Source organism: Pseudorca crassidens, chromosome X (genome assembly GCF_039906515.1).
Source record: "Pseudorca crassidens isolate mPseCra1 chromosome X, mPseCra1.hap1, whole genome shotgun sequence".
NCBI lineage: Eukaryota > Metazoa > Chordata > Mammalia > Artiodactyla > Delphinidae > Pseudorca > Pseudorca crassidens.
Genome location: NC_090317.1, coordinates 82203397 through 82222695, shown reverse-complemented (window position 1 = coordinate 82222695; position 19299 = coordinate 82203397).

The following is a 19299-nucleotide window of genomic DNA, read 5'->3' as shown; positions in this document are numbered from 1 at the left end:
CCCCCCCCCATGCTTCCATCCGGCCCACCTCATCACGGGCATTTGTGAGCTGGGGAGCGACTCGTTTCCCACGCCTCGGCGAAGGCTTACTTTGCAATGGACCTGAGGCCACAGTGCCAACAAGTGTGTGCGATGTTCCGTCCTGTGATCGGAAGCGATTTGGGTGAACACTGGACACCTCAAGCCTCCCTCTACGAGGACTTCCCGCACTCAAGGAACAAACACGAAGCCAGGATTTCTTTGTCGCACACAGCAGTGAACAAAGCCCGGGATTCCATGTAACAACAGCAGCCTGCAACTTGATTTGGGAAGGCTTTGTCCTCCCGTCCACCTGGGCACGCTTTGCCACACTCCACGTCCAGGAGGCACGGACAAAAGATACGATTGACGCTCACAGCCCTCTTCACCGCAGTCCTCCCTGCACTCGGAATGACCCGGAGTTTTCAAAGAGCCGTCGTGGGTGAAACGCTTTCAGGCCCATCTGTCTCCACAGGGCTTGGGATTGGAACTCTGCAAGGCTACCCTGGGATGTGCGTCAAACTGACTTCCGCAGCTTCTTCTACTTACGTGGCTCAATGTCAACACAGCCTTGTAAGGGAGCTGAGGCAGCACACTGCCCCCGAACGTGTGGGACCAGAGACACTATGCGCTCGCCAGACCTGGGTCCCTCTCCCGCTCCACTGGAGGACAACTGCATACGAAATTTTGTTCACCCAGCCTGTCCGGTACACATCCCATTTCCCCTGTGAGGAACTCCGTTCCTATGCAGTCAGAAAAGCTGTCCCTCCACGTACCCTTGAGAAACTCCGAGTGTAGTACTGCGTGACTGAACTCGTGTGTGGCGTGTTGAGAAAAGGCATCCAGGCCTTTCGGAGCCTGCTTTCGCAACTAGCTGGATGAGAGCTGGCCTATCCCGAAGAACTGCGGGTATCCCATTTCTCTCCTCTAGCTCGTCTGTTGCACGTGCACATCCCGTCTAGGGCCAGACGGTCCGTGCATTGCACCCCAGGCTGCCTTTACTCCAAGTTGAACACGGAGCCCAGAGCTCGGGGCAGCATGGAGCTGCCTCTGCCAAAGTGCTAGCTCCCTATCCCCCAAACCCTTGGGTCTCTGCGTTGCACTCCATGGCAGAACTCCAAATCCAGAAAACGGCAATGCTCGTAACGGACCTTTCATCAAACCGGAAAGGAATATAACAGTTTCCCATAAACGGGACACATTTGCCAGGCCACCTGTAGGGTTTGCCCAAAGAGGTGGCTTCACGCACCCTGCCCCGCGCAGGGGCACATGTCCGTGACCGGTACGTGTGGCTTGCTTATGTCGAAGAAACCACCAGGTGCGTGACACTTTCACTGCGGGCCACTGCCGGCATTTCGATCAGCGGGCACCACGTTTCTAGCCTATAGCCTGAAACAGACGTCTGCAGTCCTTCTGCAGCAGCAGGAGACACGCTGCCTGCCATCTGTTGAGAGGCATGAGACACTTTTCGGGTACTGGACTTGAGCCCACTTTGTTACCTTCGCGCAGCTACCGAACGCCCCAGAGGTAGAGTGTCTGAGATGGCAAGTCCGAAAGTAACCGCTGCACGTGTCCCGCGTGAGCCATAGATTCTGGTCACCAAAGGAGCACTCTCACGAAATCTTGGATCCCAGAGCTGACACCAAAGTGACCCTGTTCCCGAGGAAATGCTATATGCTGTGAGGGTGGACACCGCTCAGTCTGCCCTGTGCCTGAGGTCCCTGCTTCCGTGTAGCTTCAAGTCCAAGGCAGGTGCCTCTGCGAACGTCTGGTGGAAGAGCCTCTGAAGTGACCCAGCTTTTGCCTCTGCCACTAGGCTCAGGGTCGAGGATGTGAACGAAATTAGCGTCCCCGGTGGGAAGACCTGCTACAGAGTTGAATTCCCATACATTGCAGAGGTGGGCAACCAGCACGTGGGCCAGCAGCAAAGTGCGTTGAAACGATTGGCATCGTATGGGCTTCAGAAGGAGCCCTTAGCGCCCCTCGTTGGAGCCACCGAGCGTCCCGGGCAGCACAGTCCTCCCATAGATAACAGTATGTTCTAGAACCTTGTCGTATGTTTCTCCTGCAGGCAAAGCAGCATGGTACCCCCCCCCCATGCTTCCATCCGGCCCACCTCATCACGGGCATTTGTGAGCTGGGGAGCGACTCGTTTCCCACGCCTCGGCGAAGGCTTACTTTGCAATGGACCTGAGGCCACAGTGCCAACAAGTGTGTGCGATGTTCCGTCCTGTGATCGGAAGCGATTTGGGTGAACACTGGACACCTCAAGCCTCCCTCTACGAGGACTTCCCGCACTCAAGGAACAAACACGAAGCCAGGATTTCTTTGTCGCACACAGCAGTGAACAAAGCCCGGGATTCCATGTAACAACAGCAGCCTGCAACTTGATTTGGGAAGGCTTTGTCCTCCCGTCCACCTGGGCACGCTTTGCCACACTCCACGTCCAGGAGGCACGGACAAAAGATACGATTGACGCTCACAGCCCTCTTCACCGCAGTCCTCCCTGCACTCGGAATGACCCGGAGTTTTCAAAGAGCCGTCGTGGGTGAAACGCTTTCAGGCCCATCTGTCTCCACAGGGCTTGGGATTGGAACTCTGCAAGGCTACCCTGGGATGTGCGTCAAACTGACTTCCGCAGCTTCTTCTACTTACGTGGCTCAATGTCAACACAGCCTTGTAAGGGAGCTGAGGCAGCACACTGCCCCCGAACGTGTGGGACCAGAGACACTATGCGCTCGCCAGACCTGGGTCCCTCTCCCGCTCCACTGGAGGACAACTGCATACGAAATTTTGTTCACCCAGCCTGTCCGGTACACATCCCATTTCCCCTGTGAGGAACTCCGTTCCTATGCAGTCAGAAAAGCTGTCCCTCCACGTACCCTTGAGAAACTCCGAGTGTAGTACTGCGTGACTGAACTCGTGTGTGGCGTGTTGAGAAAAGGCATCCAGGCCTTTCGGAGCCTGCTTTCGCAACTAGCTGGATGAGAGCTGGCCTATCCCGAAGAACTGCGGGTATCCCATTTCTCTCCTCTAGCTCGTCTGTTGCACGTGCACATCCCGTCTAGGGCCAGACGGTCCGTGCATTGCACCCCAGGCTGCCTTTACTCCAAGTTGAACACGGAGCCCAGAGCTCGGGGCAGCATGGAGCTGCCTCTGCCAAAGTGCTAGCTCCCTATCCCCCAAACCCTTGGGTCTCTGCGTTGCACTCCATGGCAGAACTCCAAATCCAGAAAACGGCAATGCTCGTAACGGACCTTTCATCAAACCGGAAAGGAATATAACAGTTTCCCATAAACGGGACACATTTGCCAGGCCACCCGTAGGGTTTGCCCAAAGAGGTGGCTTCACGCACCCTGCCCCGCGCAGGGGCACATGTCCGTGACCGGTACGTGTGGCTTGCTTATGTCGAAGAAACCACCAGGTGCGTGACACTTTCACTGCGGGCCACTGCCGGCATTTCGATCAGCGGGCACCACGTTTCTAGCCTATAGCCTGAAACAGACGTCTGCAGTCCTTCTGCAGCAGCAGGAGACACGCTGCCTGCCATCTGTTGAGAGGCATGAGACACTTTTCGGGTACTGGACTTGAGCCCACTTTGTTACCTTCGCGCAGCTACCGAACGCCCCAGAGGTAGAGTGTCTGAGATGGCAAGTCCGAAAGTAACCGCTGCACGTGTCCCGCGTGAGCCATAGATTCTGGTCACCAAAGGAGCACTCTCACGAAATCTTGGATCCCAGAGCTGACACCAAAGTGACCCTGTTCCCGAGGAAATGCTATATGCTGTGAGGGTGGACACCGCTCAGTCTGCCCTGTGCCTGAGGTCCCTGCTTCCGTGTAGCTTCAAGTCCAAGGCAGGCGCCTCTGCGAACGTCTGGTGGAAGAGCCTCTGAAGTGACCCAGCTTTTGCCTCTGCCACTAGGCTCAGGGTCGAGGATGTGAACGAAATTAGCGTCCCCGGTGGGAAGACCTGCTACAGAGTTGAATTCCCATACATTGCAGAGGTGGGCAACCAGCACGTGGGCCAGCAGCAAAGTGCGTTGAAACGATTGGCATCGTATGGGCTTCAGAAGGAGCCCTTAGCGCCCCTCGTTGGAGCCACCGAGCGTCCCGGGCAGCACAGTCCTCCCATAGATAACAGTATGTTCTAGAACCTTGTCGTATGTTTCTCCTGCAGGCAAAGCAGCATGGTACCCCCCCCCCCATGCTTCCATCCGGCCCACCTCATCACGGGCATTTGTGAGCTGGGGAGCGACTCGTTTCCCACGCCTCGGCGAAGGCTTACTTTGCAATGGACCTGAGGCCACAGTGCCAACAAGTGTGTGCGATGTTCCGTCCTGTGATCGGAAGCGATTTGGGTGAACACTGGACACCTCAAGCCTCCCTCTACGAGGACTTCCCGCACTCAAGGAACAAACACGAAGCCAGGATTTCTTTGTCGCACACAGCAGTGAACAAAGCCCGGGATTCCATGTAACAACAGCAGCCTGCAACTTGATTTGGGAAGGCTTTGTCCTCCCGTCCACCTGGGCACGCTTTGCCACACTCCACGTCCAGGAGGCACGGACAAAAGATACGATTGACGCTCACAGCCCTCTTCACCGCAGTCCTCCCTGCACTCGGAATGACCCGGAGTTTTCAAAGAGCCGTCGTGGGTGAAACGCTTTCAGGCCCATCTGTCTCCACAGGGCTTGGGATTGGAACTCTGCAAGGCTACCCTGGGATGTGCGTCAAACTGACTTCCGCAGCTTCTTCTACTTACGTGGCTCAATGTCAACACAGCCTTGTAAGGGAGCTGAGGCAGCACACTGCCCCCGAACGTGTGGGACCAGAGACACTATGCGCTCGCCAGACCTGGGTCCCTCTCCCGCTCCACTGGAGGACAACTGCATACGAAATTTTGTTCACCCAGCCTGTCCGGTACACATCCCATTTCCCCTGTGAGGAACTCCGTTCCTATGCAGTCAGAAAAGCTGTCCCTCCACGTACCCTTGAGAAACTCCGAGTGTAGTACTGCGTGACTGAACTCGTGTGTGGCGTGTTGAGAAAAGGCATCCAGGCCTTTCGGAGCCTGCTTTCGCAACTAGCTGGATGAGAGCTGGCCTATCCCGAAGAACTGCGGGTATCCCATTTCTCTCCTCTAGCTCGTCTGTTGCACGTGCACATCCCGTCTAGGGCCAGACGGTCCGTGCATTGCACCCCAGGCTGCCTTTACTCCAAGTTGAACACGGAGCCCAGAGCTCGGGGCAGCATGGAGCTGCCTCTGCCAAAGTGCTAGCTCCCTATCCCCCAAACCCTTGGGTCTCTGCGTTGCACTCCATGGCAGAACTCCAAATCCAGAAAACGGCAATGCTCGTAACGGACCTTTCATCAAACCGGAAAGGAATATAACAGTTTCCCATAAACGGGACACATTTGCCAGGCCACCCGTAGGGTTTGCCCAAAGAGGTGGCTTCACGCACCCTGCCCCGCGCAGGGGCACATGTCCGTGACCGGTACGTGTGGCTTGCTTATGTCGAAGAAACCACCAGGTGCGTGACACTTTCACTGCGGGCCACTGCCGGCATTTCGATCAGCGGGCACCACGTTTCTAGCCTATAGCCTGAAACAGACGTCTGCAGTCCTTCTGCAGCAGCAGGAGACACGCTGCCTGCCATCTGTTGAGAGGCATGAGACACTTTTCGGGTACTGGACTTGAGCCCACTTTGTTACCTTCGCGCAGCTACCGAACGCCCCAGAGGTAGAGTGTCTGAGATGGCAAGTCCGAAAGTAACCGCTGCACGTGTCCCGCGTGAGCCATAGATTCTGGTCACCAAAGGAGCACTCTCACGAAATCTTGGATCCCAGAGCTGACACCAAAGTGACCCTGTTCCCGAGGAAATGCTATATGCTGTGAGGGTGGACACCGCTCAGTCTGCCCTGTGCCTGAGGTCCCTGCTTCCGTGTAGCTTCAAGTCCAAGGCAGGTGCCTCTGCGAACGTCTGGTGGAAGAGCCTCTGAAGTGACCCAGCTTTTGCCTCTGCCACTAGGCTCAGGGTCGAGGATGTGAACGAAATTAGCGTCCCCGGTGGGAAGACCTGCTACAGAGTTGAATTCCCATACATTGCAGAGGTGGGCAACCAGCACGTGGGCCAGCAGCAAAGTGCGTTGAAACGATTGGCATCGTATGGGCTTCAGAAGGAGCCCTTAGCGCCCCTCGTTGGAGCCACCGAGCGTCCCGGGCAGCACAGTCCTCCCATAGATAACAGTATGTTCTAGAACCTTGTCGTATGTTTCTCCTGCAGGCAAAGCAGCATGGTACCCCCCCCCCCATGCTTCCATCCGGCCCACCTCATCACGGGCATTTGTGAGCTGGGGAGCGACTCGTTTCCCACGCCTCGGCGAAGGCTTACTTTGCAATGGACCTGAGGCCACAGTGCCAACAAGTGTGTGCGATGTTCCGTCCTGTGATCGGAAGCGATTTGGGTGAACACTGGACACCTCAAGCCTCCCTCTACGAGGACTTCCCGCACTCAAGGAACAAACACGAAGCCAGGATTTCTTTGTCGCACACAGCAGTGAACAAAGCCCGGGATTCCATGTAACAACAGCAGCCTGCAACTTGATTTGGGAAGGCTTTGTCCTCCCGTCCACCTGGGCACGCTTTGCCACACTCCACGTCCAGGAGGCACGGACAAAAGATACGATTGACGCTCACAGCCCTCTTCACCGCAGTCCTCCCTGCACTCGGAATGACCCGGAGTTTTCAAAGAGCCGTCGTGGGTGAAACGCTTTCAGGCCCATCTGTCTCCACAGGGCTTGGGATTGGAACTCTGCAAGGCTACCCTGGGATGTGCGTCAAACTGACTTCCGCAGCTTCTTCTACTTACGTGGCTCAATGTCAACACAGCCTTGTAAGGGAGCTGAGGCAGCACACTGCCCCCGAACGTGTGGGACCAGAGACACTATGCGCTCGCCAGACCTGGGTCCCTCTCCCGCTCCACTGGAGGACAACTGCATACGAAATTTTGTTCACCCAGCCTGTCCGGTACACATCCCATTTCCCCTGTGAGGAACTCCGTTCCTATGCAGTCAGAAAAGCTGTCCCTCCACGTACCCTTGAGAAACTCCGAGTGTAGTACTGCGTGACTGAACTCGTGTGTGGCGTGTTGAGAAAAGGCATCCAGGCCTTTCGGAGCCTGCTTTCGCAACTAGCTGGATGAGAGCTGGCCTATCCCGAAGAACTGCGGGTATCCCATTTCTCTCCTCTAGCTCGTCTGTTGCACGTGCACATCCCGTCTAGGGCCAGACGGTCCGTGCATTGCACCCCAGGCTGCCTTTACTCCAAGTTGAACACGGAGCCCAGAGCTCGGGGCAGCATGGAGCTGCCTCTGCCAAAGTGCTAGCTCCCTATCCCCCAAACCCTTGGGTCTCTGCGTTGCACTCCATGGCAGAACTCCAAATCCAGAAAACGGCAATGCTCGTAACGGACCTTTCATCAAACCGGAAAGGAATATAACAGTTTCCCATAAACGGGACACATTTGCCAGGCCACCCGTAGGGTTTGCCCAAAGAGGTGGCTTCACGCACCCTGCCCCGCGCAGGGGCACATGTCCGTGACCGGTACGTGTGGCTTGCTTATGTCGAAGAAACCACCAGGTGCGTGACACTTTCACTGCGGGCCACTGCCGGCATTTCGATCAGCGGGCACCACGTTTCTAGCCTATAGCCTGAAACAGACGTCTGCAGTCCTTCTGCAGCAGCAGGAGACACGCTGCCTGCCATCTGTTGAGAGGCATGAGACACTTTTCGGGTACTGGACTTGAGCCCACTTTGTTACCTTCGCGCAGCTACCGAACGCCCCAGAGGTAGAGTGTCTGAGATGGCAAGTCCGAAAGTAACCGCTGCACGTGTCCCGCGTGAGCCATAGATTCTGGTCACCAAAGGAGCACTCTCACGAAATCTTGGATCCCAGAGCTGACACCAAAGTGACCCTGTTCCCGAGGAAATGCTATATGCTGTGAGGGTGGACACCGCTCAGTCTGCCCTGTGCCTGAGGTCCCTGCTTCCGTGTAGCTTCAAGTCCAAGGCAGGTGCCTCTGCGAACGTCTGGTGGAAGAGCCTCTGAAGTGACCCAGCTTTTGCCTCTGCCACTAGGCTCAGGGTCGAGGATGTGAACGAAATTAGCGTCCCCGGTGGGAAGACCTGCTACAGAGTTGAATTCCCATACATTGCAGAGGTGGGCAACCAGCACGTGGGCCAGCAGCAAAGTGCGTTGAAACGATTGGCATCGTATGGGCTTCAGAAGGAGCCCTTAGCGCCCCTCGTTGGAGCCACCGAGCGTCCCGGGCAGCACAGTCCTCCCATAGATAACAGTATGTTCTAGAACCTTGTCGTATGTTTCTCCTGCAGGCAAAGCAGCATGGTACCCCCCCCCCCATGCTTCCATCCGGCCCACCTCATCACGGGCATTTGTGAGCTGGGGAGCGACTCGTTTCCCACGCCTCGGCGAAGGCTTACTTTGCAATGGACCTGAGGCCACAGTGCCAACAAGTGTGTGCGATGTTCCGTCCTGTGATCGGAAGCGATTTGGGTGAACACTGGACACCTCAAGCCTCCCTCTACGAGGACTTCCCGCACTCAAGGAACAAACACGAAGCCAGGATTTCTTTGTCGCACACAGCAGTGAACAAAGCCCGGGATTCCATGTAACAACAGCAGCCTGCAACTTGATTTGGGAAGGCTTTGTCCTCCCGTCCACCTGGGCACGCTTTGCCACACTCCACGTCCAGGAGGCACGGACAAAAGATACGATTGACGCTCACAGCCCTCTTCACCGCAGTCCTCCCTGCACTCGGAATGACCCGGAGTTTTCAAAGAGCCGTCGTGGGTGAAACGCTTTCAGGCCCATCTGTCTCCACAGGGCTTGGGATTGGAACTCTGCAAGGCTACCCTGGGATGTGCGTCAAACTGACTTCCGCAGCTTCTTCTACTTACGTGGCTCAATGTCAACACAGCCTTGTAAGGGAGCTGAGGCAGCACACTGCCCCCGAACGTGTGGGACCAGAGACACTATGCGCTCGCCAGACCTGGGTCCCTCTCCCGCTCCACTGGAGGACAACTGCATACGAAATTTTGTTCACCCAGCCTGTCCGGTACACATCCCATTTCCCCTGTGAGGAACTCCGTTCCTATGCAGTCAGAAAAGCTGTCCCTCCACGTACCCTTGAGAAACTCCGAGTGTAGTACTGCGTGACTGAACTCGTGTGTGGCGTGTTGAGAAAAGGCATCCAGGCCTTTCGGAGCCTGCTTTCGCAACTAGCTGGATGAGAGCTGGCCTATCCCGAAGAACTGCGGGTATCCCATTTCTCTCCTCTAGCTCGTCTGTTGCACGTGCACATCCCGTCTAGGGCCAGACGGTCCGTGCATTGCACCCCAGGCTGCCTTTACTCCAAGTTGAACACGGAGCCCAGAGCTCGGGGCAGCATGGAGCTGCCTCTGCCAAAGTGCTAGCTCCCTATCCCCCAAACCCTTGGGTCTCTGCGTTGCACTCCATGGCAGAACTCCAAATCCAGAAAACGGCAATGCTCGTAACGGACCTTTCATCAAACCGGAAAGGAATATAACAGTTTCCCATAAACGGGACACATTTGCCAGGCCACCCGTAGGGTTTGCCCAAAGAGGTGGCTTCACGCACCCTGCCCCGCGCAGGGGCACATGTCCGTGACCGGTACGTGTGGCTTGCTTATGTCGAAGAAACCACCAGGTGCGTGACACTTTCACTGCGGGCCACTGCCGGCATTTCGATCAGCGGGCACCACGTTTCTAGCCTATAGCCTGAAACAGACGTCTGCAGTCCTTCTGCAGCAGCAGGAGACACGCTGCCTGCCATCTGTTGAGAGGCATGAGACACTTTTCGGGTACTGGACTTGAGCCCACTTTGTTACCTTCGCGCAGCTACCGAACGCCCCAGAGGTAGAGTGTCTGAGATGGCAAGTCCGAAAGTAACCGCTGCACGTGTCCCGCGTGAGCCATAGATTCTGGTCACCAAAGGAGCACTCTCACGAAATCTTGGATCCCAGAGCTGACACCAAAGTGACCCTGTTCCCGAGGAAATGCTATATGCTGTGAGGGTGGACACCGCTCAGTCTGCCCTGTGCCTGAGGTCCCTGCTTCCGTGTAGCTTCAAGTCCAAGGCAGGTGCCTCTGCGAACGTCTGGTGGAAGAGCCTCTGAAGTGACCCAGCTTTTGCCTCTGCCACTAGGCTCAGGGTCGAGGATGTGAACGAAATTAGCGTCCCCGGTGGGAAGACCTGCTACAGAGTTGAATTCCCATACATTGCAGAGGTGGGCAACCAGCACGTGGGCCAGCAGCAAAGTGCGTTGAAACGATTGGCATCGTATGGGCTTCAGAAGGAGCCCTTAGCGCCCCTCGTTGGAGCCACCGAGCGTCCCGGGCAGCACAGTCCTCCCATAGATAACAGTATGTTCTAGAACCTTGTCGTATGTTTCTCCTGCAGGCAAAGCAGCATGGTACCCCCCCCCCCATGCTTCCATCCGGCCCACCTCATCACGGGCATTTGTGAGCTGGGGAGCGACTCGTTTCCCACGCCTCGGCGAAGGCTTACTTTGCAATGGACCTGAGGCCACAGTGCCAACAAGTGTGTGCGATGTTCCGTCCTGTGATCGGAAGCGATTTGGGTGAACACTGGACACCTCAAGCCTCCCTCTACGAGGACTTCCCGCACTCAAGGAACAAACACGAAGCCAGGATTTCTTTGTCGCACACAGCAGTGAACAAAGCCCGGGATTCCATGTAACAACAGCAGCCTGCAACTTGATTTGGGAAGGCTTTGTCCTCCCGTCCACCTGGGCACGCTTTGCCACACTCCACGTCCAGGAGGCACGGACAAAAGATACGATTGACGCTCACAGCCCTCTTCACCGCAGTCCTCCCTGCACTCGGAATGACCCGGAGTTTTCAAAGAGCCGTCGTGGGTGAAACGCTTTCAGGCCCATCTGTCTCCACAGGGCTTGGGATTGGAACTCTGCAAGGCTACCCTGGGATGTGCGTCAAACTGACTTCCGCAGCTTCTTCTACTTACGTGGCTCAATGTCAACACAGCCTTGTAAGGGAGCTGAGGCAGCACACTGCCCCCGAACGTGTGGGACCAGAGACACTATGCGCTCGCCAGACCTGGGTCCCTCTCCCGCTCCACTGGAGGACAACTGCATACGAAATTTTGTTCACCCAGCCTGTCCGGTACACATCCCATTTCCCCTGTGAGGAACTCCGTTCCTATGCAGTCAGAAAAGCTGTCCCTCCACGTACCCTTGAGAAACTCCGAGTGTAGTACTGCGTGACTGAACTCGTGTGTGGCGTGTTGAGCAAAGGCATCCAGGCCTTTCGGAGCCTGCTTTCGCAACTAGCTGGATGAGAGCTGGCCTATCCCGAAGAACTGCGGGTATCCCATTTCTCTCCTCTAGCTCGTCTGTTGCACGTGCACATCCCGTCTAGGGCCAGACGGTCCGTGCATTGCACCCCAGGCTGCCTTTACTCCAAGTTGAACACGGAGCCCAGAGCTCGGGGCAGCATGGAGCTGCCTCTGCCAAAGTGCTAGCTCCCTATCCCCCAAACCCTTGGGTCTCTGCGTTGCACTCCATGGCAGAACTCCAAATCCAGAAAACGGCAATGCTCGTAACGGACCTTTCATCAAACCGGAAAGGAATATAACAGTTTCCCATAAACGGGACACATTTGCCAGGCCACCCGTAGGGTTTGCCCAAAGAGGTGGCTTCACGCACCCTGCCCCGCGCAGGGGCACATGTCCGTGACCGGTACGTGTGGCTTGCTTATGTCGAAGAAACCACCAGGTGCGTGACACTTTCACTGCGGGCCACTGCCGGCATTTCGATCAGCGGGCACCACGTTTCTAGCCTATAGCCTGAAACAGACGTCTGCAGTCCTTCTGCAGCAGCAGGAGACACGCTGCCTGCCATCTGTTGAGAGGCATGAGACACTTTTCGGGTACTGGACTTGAGCCCACTTTGTTACCTTCGCGCAGCTACCGAACGCCCCAGAGGTAGAGTGTCTGAGATGGCAAGTCCGAAAGTAACCGCTGCACGTGTCCCGCGTGAGCCATAGATTCTGGTCACCAAAGGAGCACTCTCACGAAATCTTGGATCCCAGAGCTGACACCAAAGTGACCCTGTTCCCGAGGAAATGCTATATGCTGTGAGGGTGGACACCGCTCAGTCTGCCCTGTGCCTGAGGTCCCTGCTTCCGTGTAGCTTCAAGTCCAAGGCAGGTGCCTCTGCGAACGTCTGGTGGAAGAGCCTCTGAAGTGACCCAGCTTTTGCCTCTGCCACTAGGCTCAGGGTCGAGGATGTGAACGAAATTAGCGTCCCCGGTGGGAAGACCTGCTACAGAGTTGAATTCCCATACATTGCAGAGGTGGGCAACCAGCACGTGGGCCAGCAGCAAAGTGCGTTGAAACGATTGGCATCGTATGGGCTTCAGAAGGAGCCCTTAGCGCCCCTCGTTGGAGCCACCGAGCGTCCCGGGCAGCACAGTCCTCCCATAGATAACAGTATGTTCTAGAACCTTGTCGTATGTTTCTCCTGCAGGCAAAGCAGCATGGTACCCCCCCCCCATGCTTCCATCCGGCCCACCTCATCACGGGCATTTGTGAGCTGGGGAGCGACTCGTTTCCCACGCCTCGGCGAAGGCTTACTTTGCAATGGACCTGAGGCCACAGTGCCAACAAGTGTGTGCGATGTTCCGTCCTGTGATCGGAAGCGATTTGGGTGAACACTGGACACCTCAAGCCTCCCTCTACGAGGACTTCCCGCACTCAAGGAACAAACACGAAGCCAGGATTTCTTTGTCGCACACAGCAGTGAACAAAGCCCGGGATTCCATGTAACAACAGCAGCCTGCAACTTGATTTGGGAAGGCTTTGTCCTCCCGTCCACCTGGGCACGCTTTGCCACACTCCACGTCCAGGAGGCACGGACAAAAGATACGATTGACGCTCACAGCCCTCTTCACCGCAGTCCTCCCTGCACTCGGAATGACCCGGAGTTTTCAAAGAGCCGTCGTGGGTGAAACGCTTTCAGGCCCATCTGTCTCCACAGGGCTTGGGATTGGAACTCTGCAAGGCTACCCTGGGATGTGCGTCAAACTGACTTCCGCAGCTTCTTCTACTTACGTGGCTCAATGTCAACACAGCCTTGTAAGGGAGCTGAGGCAGCACACTGCCCCCGAACGTGTGGGACCAGAGACACTATGCGCTCGCCAGACCTGGGTCCCTCTCCCGCTCCACTGGAGGACAACTGCATACGAAATTTTGTTCACCCAGCCTGTCCGGTACACATCCCATTTCCCCTGTGAGGAACTCCGTTCCTATGCAGTCAGAAAAGCTGTCCCTCCACGTACCCTTGAGAAACTCCGAGTGTAGTACTGCGTGACTGAACTCGTGTGTGGCGTGTTGAGAAAAGGCATCCAGGCCTTTCGGAGCCTGCTTTCGCAACTAGCTGGATGAGAGCTGGCCTATCCCGAAGAACTGCGGGTATCCCATTTCTCTCCTCTAGCTCGTCTGTTGCACGTGCACATCCCGTCTAGGGCCAGACGGTCCGTGCATTGCACCCCAGGCTGCCTTTACTCCAAGTTGAACACGGAGCCCAGAGCTCGGGGCAGCATGGAGCTGCCTCTGCCAAAGTGCTAGCTCCCTATCCCCCAAACCCTTGGGTCTCTGCGTTGCACTCCATGGCAGAACTCCAAATCCAGAAAACGGCAATGCTCGTAACGGACCTTTCATCAAACCGGAAAGGAATATAACAGTTTCCCATAAACGGGACACATTTGCCAGGCCACCCGTAGGGTTTGCCCAAAGAGGTGGCTTCACGCACCCTGCCCCGCGCAGGGGCACATGTCCGTGACCGGTACGTGTGGCTTGCTTATGTCGAAGAAACCACCAGGTGCGTGACACTTTCACTGCGGGCCACTGCCGGCATTTCGATCAGCGGGCACCACGTTTCTAGCCTATAGCCTGAAACAGACGTCTGCAGTCCTTCTGCAGCAGCAGGAGACACGCTGCCTGCCATCTGTTGAGAGGCATGAGACACTTTTCGGGTACTGGACTTGAGCCCACTTTGTTACCTTCGCGCAGCTACCGAACGCCCCAGAGGTAGAGTGTCTGAGATGGCAAGTCCGAAAGTAACCGCTGCACGTGTCCCGCGTGAGCCATAGATTCTGGTCACCAAAGGAGCACTCTCACGAAATCTTGGATCCCAGAGCTGACACCAAAGTGACCCTGTTCCCGAGGAAATGCTATATGCTGTGAGGGTGGACACCGCTCAGTCTGCCCTGTGCCTGAGGTCCCTGCTTCCGTGTAGCTTCAAGTCCAAGGCAGGCGCCTCTGCGAACGTCTGGTGGAAGAGCCTCTGAAGTGACCCAGCTTTTGCCTCTGCCACTAGGCTCAGGGTCGAGGATGTGAACGAAATTAGCGTCCCCGGTGGGAAGACCTGCTACAGAGTTGAATTCCCATACATTGCAGAGGTGGGCAACCAGCACGTGGGCCAGCAGCAAAGTGCGTTGAAACGATTGGCATCGTATGGGCTTCAGAAGGAGCCCTTAGCGCCCCTCGTTGGAGCCACCGAGCGTCCCGGGCAGCACAGTCCTCCCATAGATAACAGTATGTTCTAGAACCTTGTCGTATGTTTCTCCTGCAGGCAAAGCAGCATGGTACCCCCCCCCCCATGCTTCCATCCGGCCCACCTCATCACGGGCATTTGTGAGCTGGGGAGCGACTCGTTTCCCACGCCTCGGCGAAGGCTTACTTTGCAATGGACCTGAGGCCACAGTGCCAACAAGTGTGTGCGATGTTCCGTCCTGTGATCGGAAGCGATTTGGGTGAACACTGGACACCTCAAGCCTCCCTCTACGAGGACTTCCCGCACTCAAGGAACAAACACGAAGCCAGGATTTCTTTGTCGCACACAGCAGTGAACAAAGCCCGGGATTCCATGTAACAACAGCAGCCTGCAACTTGATTTGGGAAGGCTTTGTCCTCCCGTCCACCTGGGCACGCTTTGCCACACTCCACGTCCAGGAGGCACGGACAAAAGATACGATTGACGCTCACAGCCCTCTTCACCGCAGTCCTCCCTGCACTCGGAATGACCCGGAGTTTTCAAAGAGCCGTCGTGGGTGAAACGCTTTCAGGCCCATCTGTCTCCACAGGGCTTGGGATTGGAACTCTGCAAGGCTACCCTGGGATGTGCGTCAAACTGACTTCCGCAGCTTCTTCTACTTACGTGGCTCAATGTCAACACAGCCTTGTAAGGGAGCTGAGGCAGCACACTGCCCCCGAACGTGTGGGACCAGAGACACTATGCGCTCGCCAGACCTGGGTCCCTCTCCCGCTCCACTGGAGGACAACTGCATACGAAATTTTGTTCACCCAGCCTGTCCGGTACACATCCCATTTCCCCTGTGAGGAACTCCGTTCCTATGCAGTCAGAAAAGCTGTCCCTCCACGTACCCTTGAGAAACTCCGAGTGTAGTACTGCGTGACTGAACTCGTGTGTGGCGTGTTGAGAAAAGGCATCCAGGCCTTTCGGAGCCTGCTTTCGCAACTAGCTGGATGAGAGCTGGCCTATCCCGAAGAACTGCGGGTATCCCATTTCTCTCCTCTAGCTCGTCTGTTGCACGTGCACATCCCGTCTAGGGCCAGACGGTCCGTGCATTGCACCCCAGGCTGCCTTTACTCCAAGTTGAACACGGAGCCCAGAGCTCGGGGCAGCATGGAGCTGCCTCTGCCAAAGTGCTAGCTCCCTATCCCCCAAACCCTTGGGTCTCTGCGTTGCACTCCATGGCAGAACTCCAAATCCAGAAAACGGCAATGCTCGTAACGGACCTTTCATCAAACCGGAAAGGAATATAACAGTTTCCCATAAACGGGACACATTTGCCAGGCCACCCGTAGGGTTTGCCCAAAGAGGTGGCTTCACGCACCCTGCCCCGCGCAGGGGCACATGTCCGTGACCGGTACGTGTGGCTTGCTTATGTCGAAGAAACCACCAGGTGCGTGACACTTTCACTGCGGGCCACTGCCGGCATTTCGATCAGCGGGCACCACGTTTCTAGCCTATAGCCTGAAACAGACGTCTGCAGTCCTTCTGCAGCAGCAGGAGACACGCTGCCTGCCATCTGTTGAGAGGCATGAGACACTTTTCGGGTACTGGACTTGAGCCCACTTTGTTACCTTCGCGCAGCTACCGAACGCCCCAGAGGTAGAGTGTCTGAGATGGCAAGTCCGAAAGTAACCGCTGCACGTGTCCCGCGTGAGCCATAGATTCTGGTCACCAAAGGAGCACTCTCACGAAATCTTGGATCCCAGAGCTGACACCAAAGTGACCCTGTTCCCGAGGAAATGCTATATGCTGTGAGGGTGGACACCGTTCAGTCTGCCCTGTGCCTGAGGTCCCTGCTTCCGTGTAGCTTCAAGTCCAAGGCAGGCGCCTCTGCGAACGTCTGGTGGAAGAGCCTCTGAAGTGACCCAGCTTTTGCCTCTGCCACTAGGCTCAGGGTCGAGGATGTGAACGAAATTAGCGTCCCCGGTGGGAAGACCTGCTACAGAGTTGAATTCCCATACATTGCAGAGGTGGGCAACCAGCACGTGGGCCAGCAGCAAAGTGCGTTGAAACGATTGGCATCGTATGGGCTTCAGAAGGAGCCCTTAGCGCCCCTCGTTGGAGCCACCGAGCGTCCCGGGCAGCACAGTCCTCCCATAGATAACAGTATGTTCTAGAACCTTGTCGTATGTTTCTCCTGCAGGCAAAGCAGCATGGTACCCCCCCCCCCCATGCTTCCATCCGGCCCACCTCATCACGGGCATTTGTGAGCTGGGGAGCGACTCGTTTCCCACGCCTCGGCGAAGGCTTACTTTGCAATGGACCTGAGGCCACAGTGCCAACAAGTGTGTGCGATGTTCCGTCCTGTGATCGGAAGCGATTTGGGTGAACACTGGACACCTCAAGCCTCCCTCTACGAGGACTTCCCGCACTCAAGGAACAAACACGAAGCCAGGATTTCTTTGTCGCACACAGCAGTGAACAAAGCCCGGGATTCCATGTAACAACAGCAGCCTGCAACTTGATTTGGGAAGGCTTTGTCCTCCCGTCCACCTGGGCACGCTTTGCCACACTCCACGTCCAGGAGGCACGGACAAAAGATACGATTGACGCTCACAGCCCTCTTCACCGCAGTCCTCCCTGCACTCGGAATGACCCGGAGTTTTCAAAGAGCCGTCGTGGGTGAAACGCTTTCAGGCCCATCTGTCTCCACAGGGCTTGGGATTGGAACTCTGCAAGGCTACCCTGGGATGTGCGTCAAACTGACTTCCGCAGCTTCTTCTACTTACGTGGCTCAATGTCAACACAGCCTTGTAAGGGAGCTGAGGCAGCACACTGCCCCCGAACGTGTGGGACCAGAGACACTATGCGCTCGCCAGACCTGGGTCCCTCTCCCGCTCCACTGGAGGACAACTGCATACGAAATTTTGTTCACCCAGCCTGTCCGGTACACATCCCATTTCCCCTGTGAGGAACTCCGTTCCTATGCAGTCAGAAAAGCTGTCCCTCCACGTACCCTTGAGAAACTCCGAGTGTAGTACTGCGTGACTGAACTCGTGTGTGGCGTGTTGAGAAAAGGCATCCAGGCCTTTCGGAGCCTGCTTTCGCAACTAGCTGGATGAGAGCTGGCCTATCCCGAAGAACTGCGGGTATCCCATTTCTCTCCTCTAGCTCGTCTGTTGCACGTGCACATCCCGTCTAGGGCCAGACGGTCCGTGCATTGCACCCCAGGCTGCCTTTACTCCAAGTTGAACACGGAGCCCAGAGCTCGGGGCAGCATGGAGCTGCCTCTGCCAAAGTGCTAGCTCCCTATCCCCCAAACCCTTGGGTCTCTGCGTTGCACTCCATGGCAGAACTCCAAATCCAGAAAACGGCAATGCTCGTAACGGACCTTTCATCAAACCGGAAAGGAATATAACAGTTTCCCATAAACGGGACACATTTGCCAGGCCACCCGTAGGGTTTGCCCAAAGAGGTGGCTTCACGCACCCTGCCCCGCGCAGGGGCACATGTCCGTGACCGGTACGTGTGGCTTGCTTATGTCGAAGAAACCACCAGGTGCGTGACACTTTCACTGCGGGCCACTGCCGGCATTTCGATCAGCGGGCACCACGTTTCTAGCCTATAGCCTGAAACAGACGTCTGCAGTCCTTCTGCAGCAGCAGGAGACACGCTGCCTGCCATCTGTTGAGAGGCATGAGACACTTTTCGGGTACTGGACTTGAGCCCACTTTGTTACCTTCGCGCAGCTACCGAACGCCCCAGAGGTAGAGTGTCTGAGATGGCAAGTCCGAAAGTAACCGCTGCACGTGTCCCGCGTGAGCCATAGATTCTGGTCACCAAAGGAGCACTCTCACGAAATCTTGGATCCCAGAGCTGACACCAAAGTGACCCTGTTCCCGAGGAAATGCTATATGCTGTGAGGGTGGACACCGCTCAGTCTGCCCTGTGCCTGAGGTCCCTGCTTCCGTGTAGCTTCAAGTCCAAGGCAGGCGCCTCTGCGAACGTCTGGTGGAAGAGCCTCTGAAGTGACCCAGCTTTTGCCTCTGCCACTAGGCTCAGGGTCGAGGATGTGAACGAAATTAGCGTCCCCGGTGGGAAGACCTGCTACAGAGTTGAATTCCCATACATTGCAGAGGTGGGCAACCAGCACGTGGGCCAGCAGCAAAGTGCGTTGAAACGATTGGCATCGTATGGGCTTCAGAAGGAGCCCTTAGCGCCCCTCGTTGGAGCCACCGAGCGTCCCGGGCAGCACAGTCCTCCCATAGATAACAGTATGTTCTAGAACCTTGTCGTATGTTTCTCCTGCAGGCAAAGCAGCATGGTACCCCCCCCCCCCATGCTTCCATCCGGCCCACCTCATCACGGGCATTTGTGAGCTGGGGAGCGACTCGTTTCCCACGCCTCGGCGAAGGCTTACTTTGCAATGGACCTGAGGCCACAGTGCCAACAAGTGTGTGCGATGTTCCGTCCTGTGATCGGAAGCGATTTGGGTGAACACTGGACACCTCAAGCCTCCCTCTACGAGGACTTCCCGCACTCAAGGAACAAACACGAAGCCAGGATTTCTTTGTCGCACACAGCAGTGAACAAAGCCCGGGATTCCATGTAACAACAGCAGCCTGCAACTTGATTTGGGAAGGCTTTGTCCTCCCGTCCACCTGGG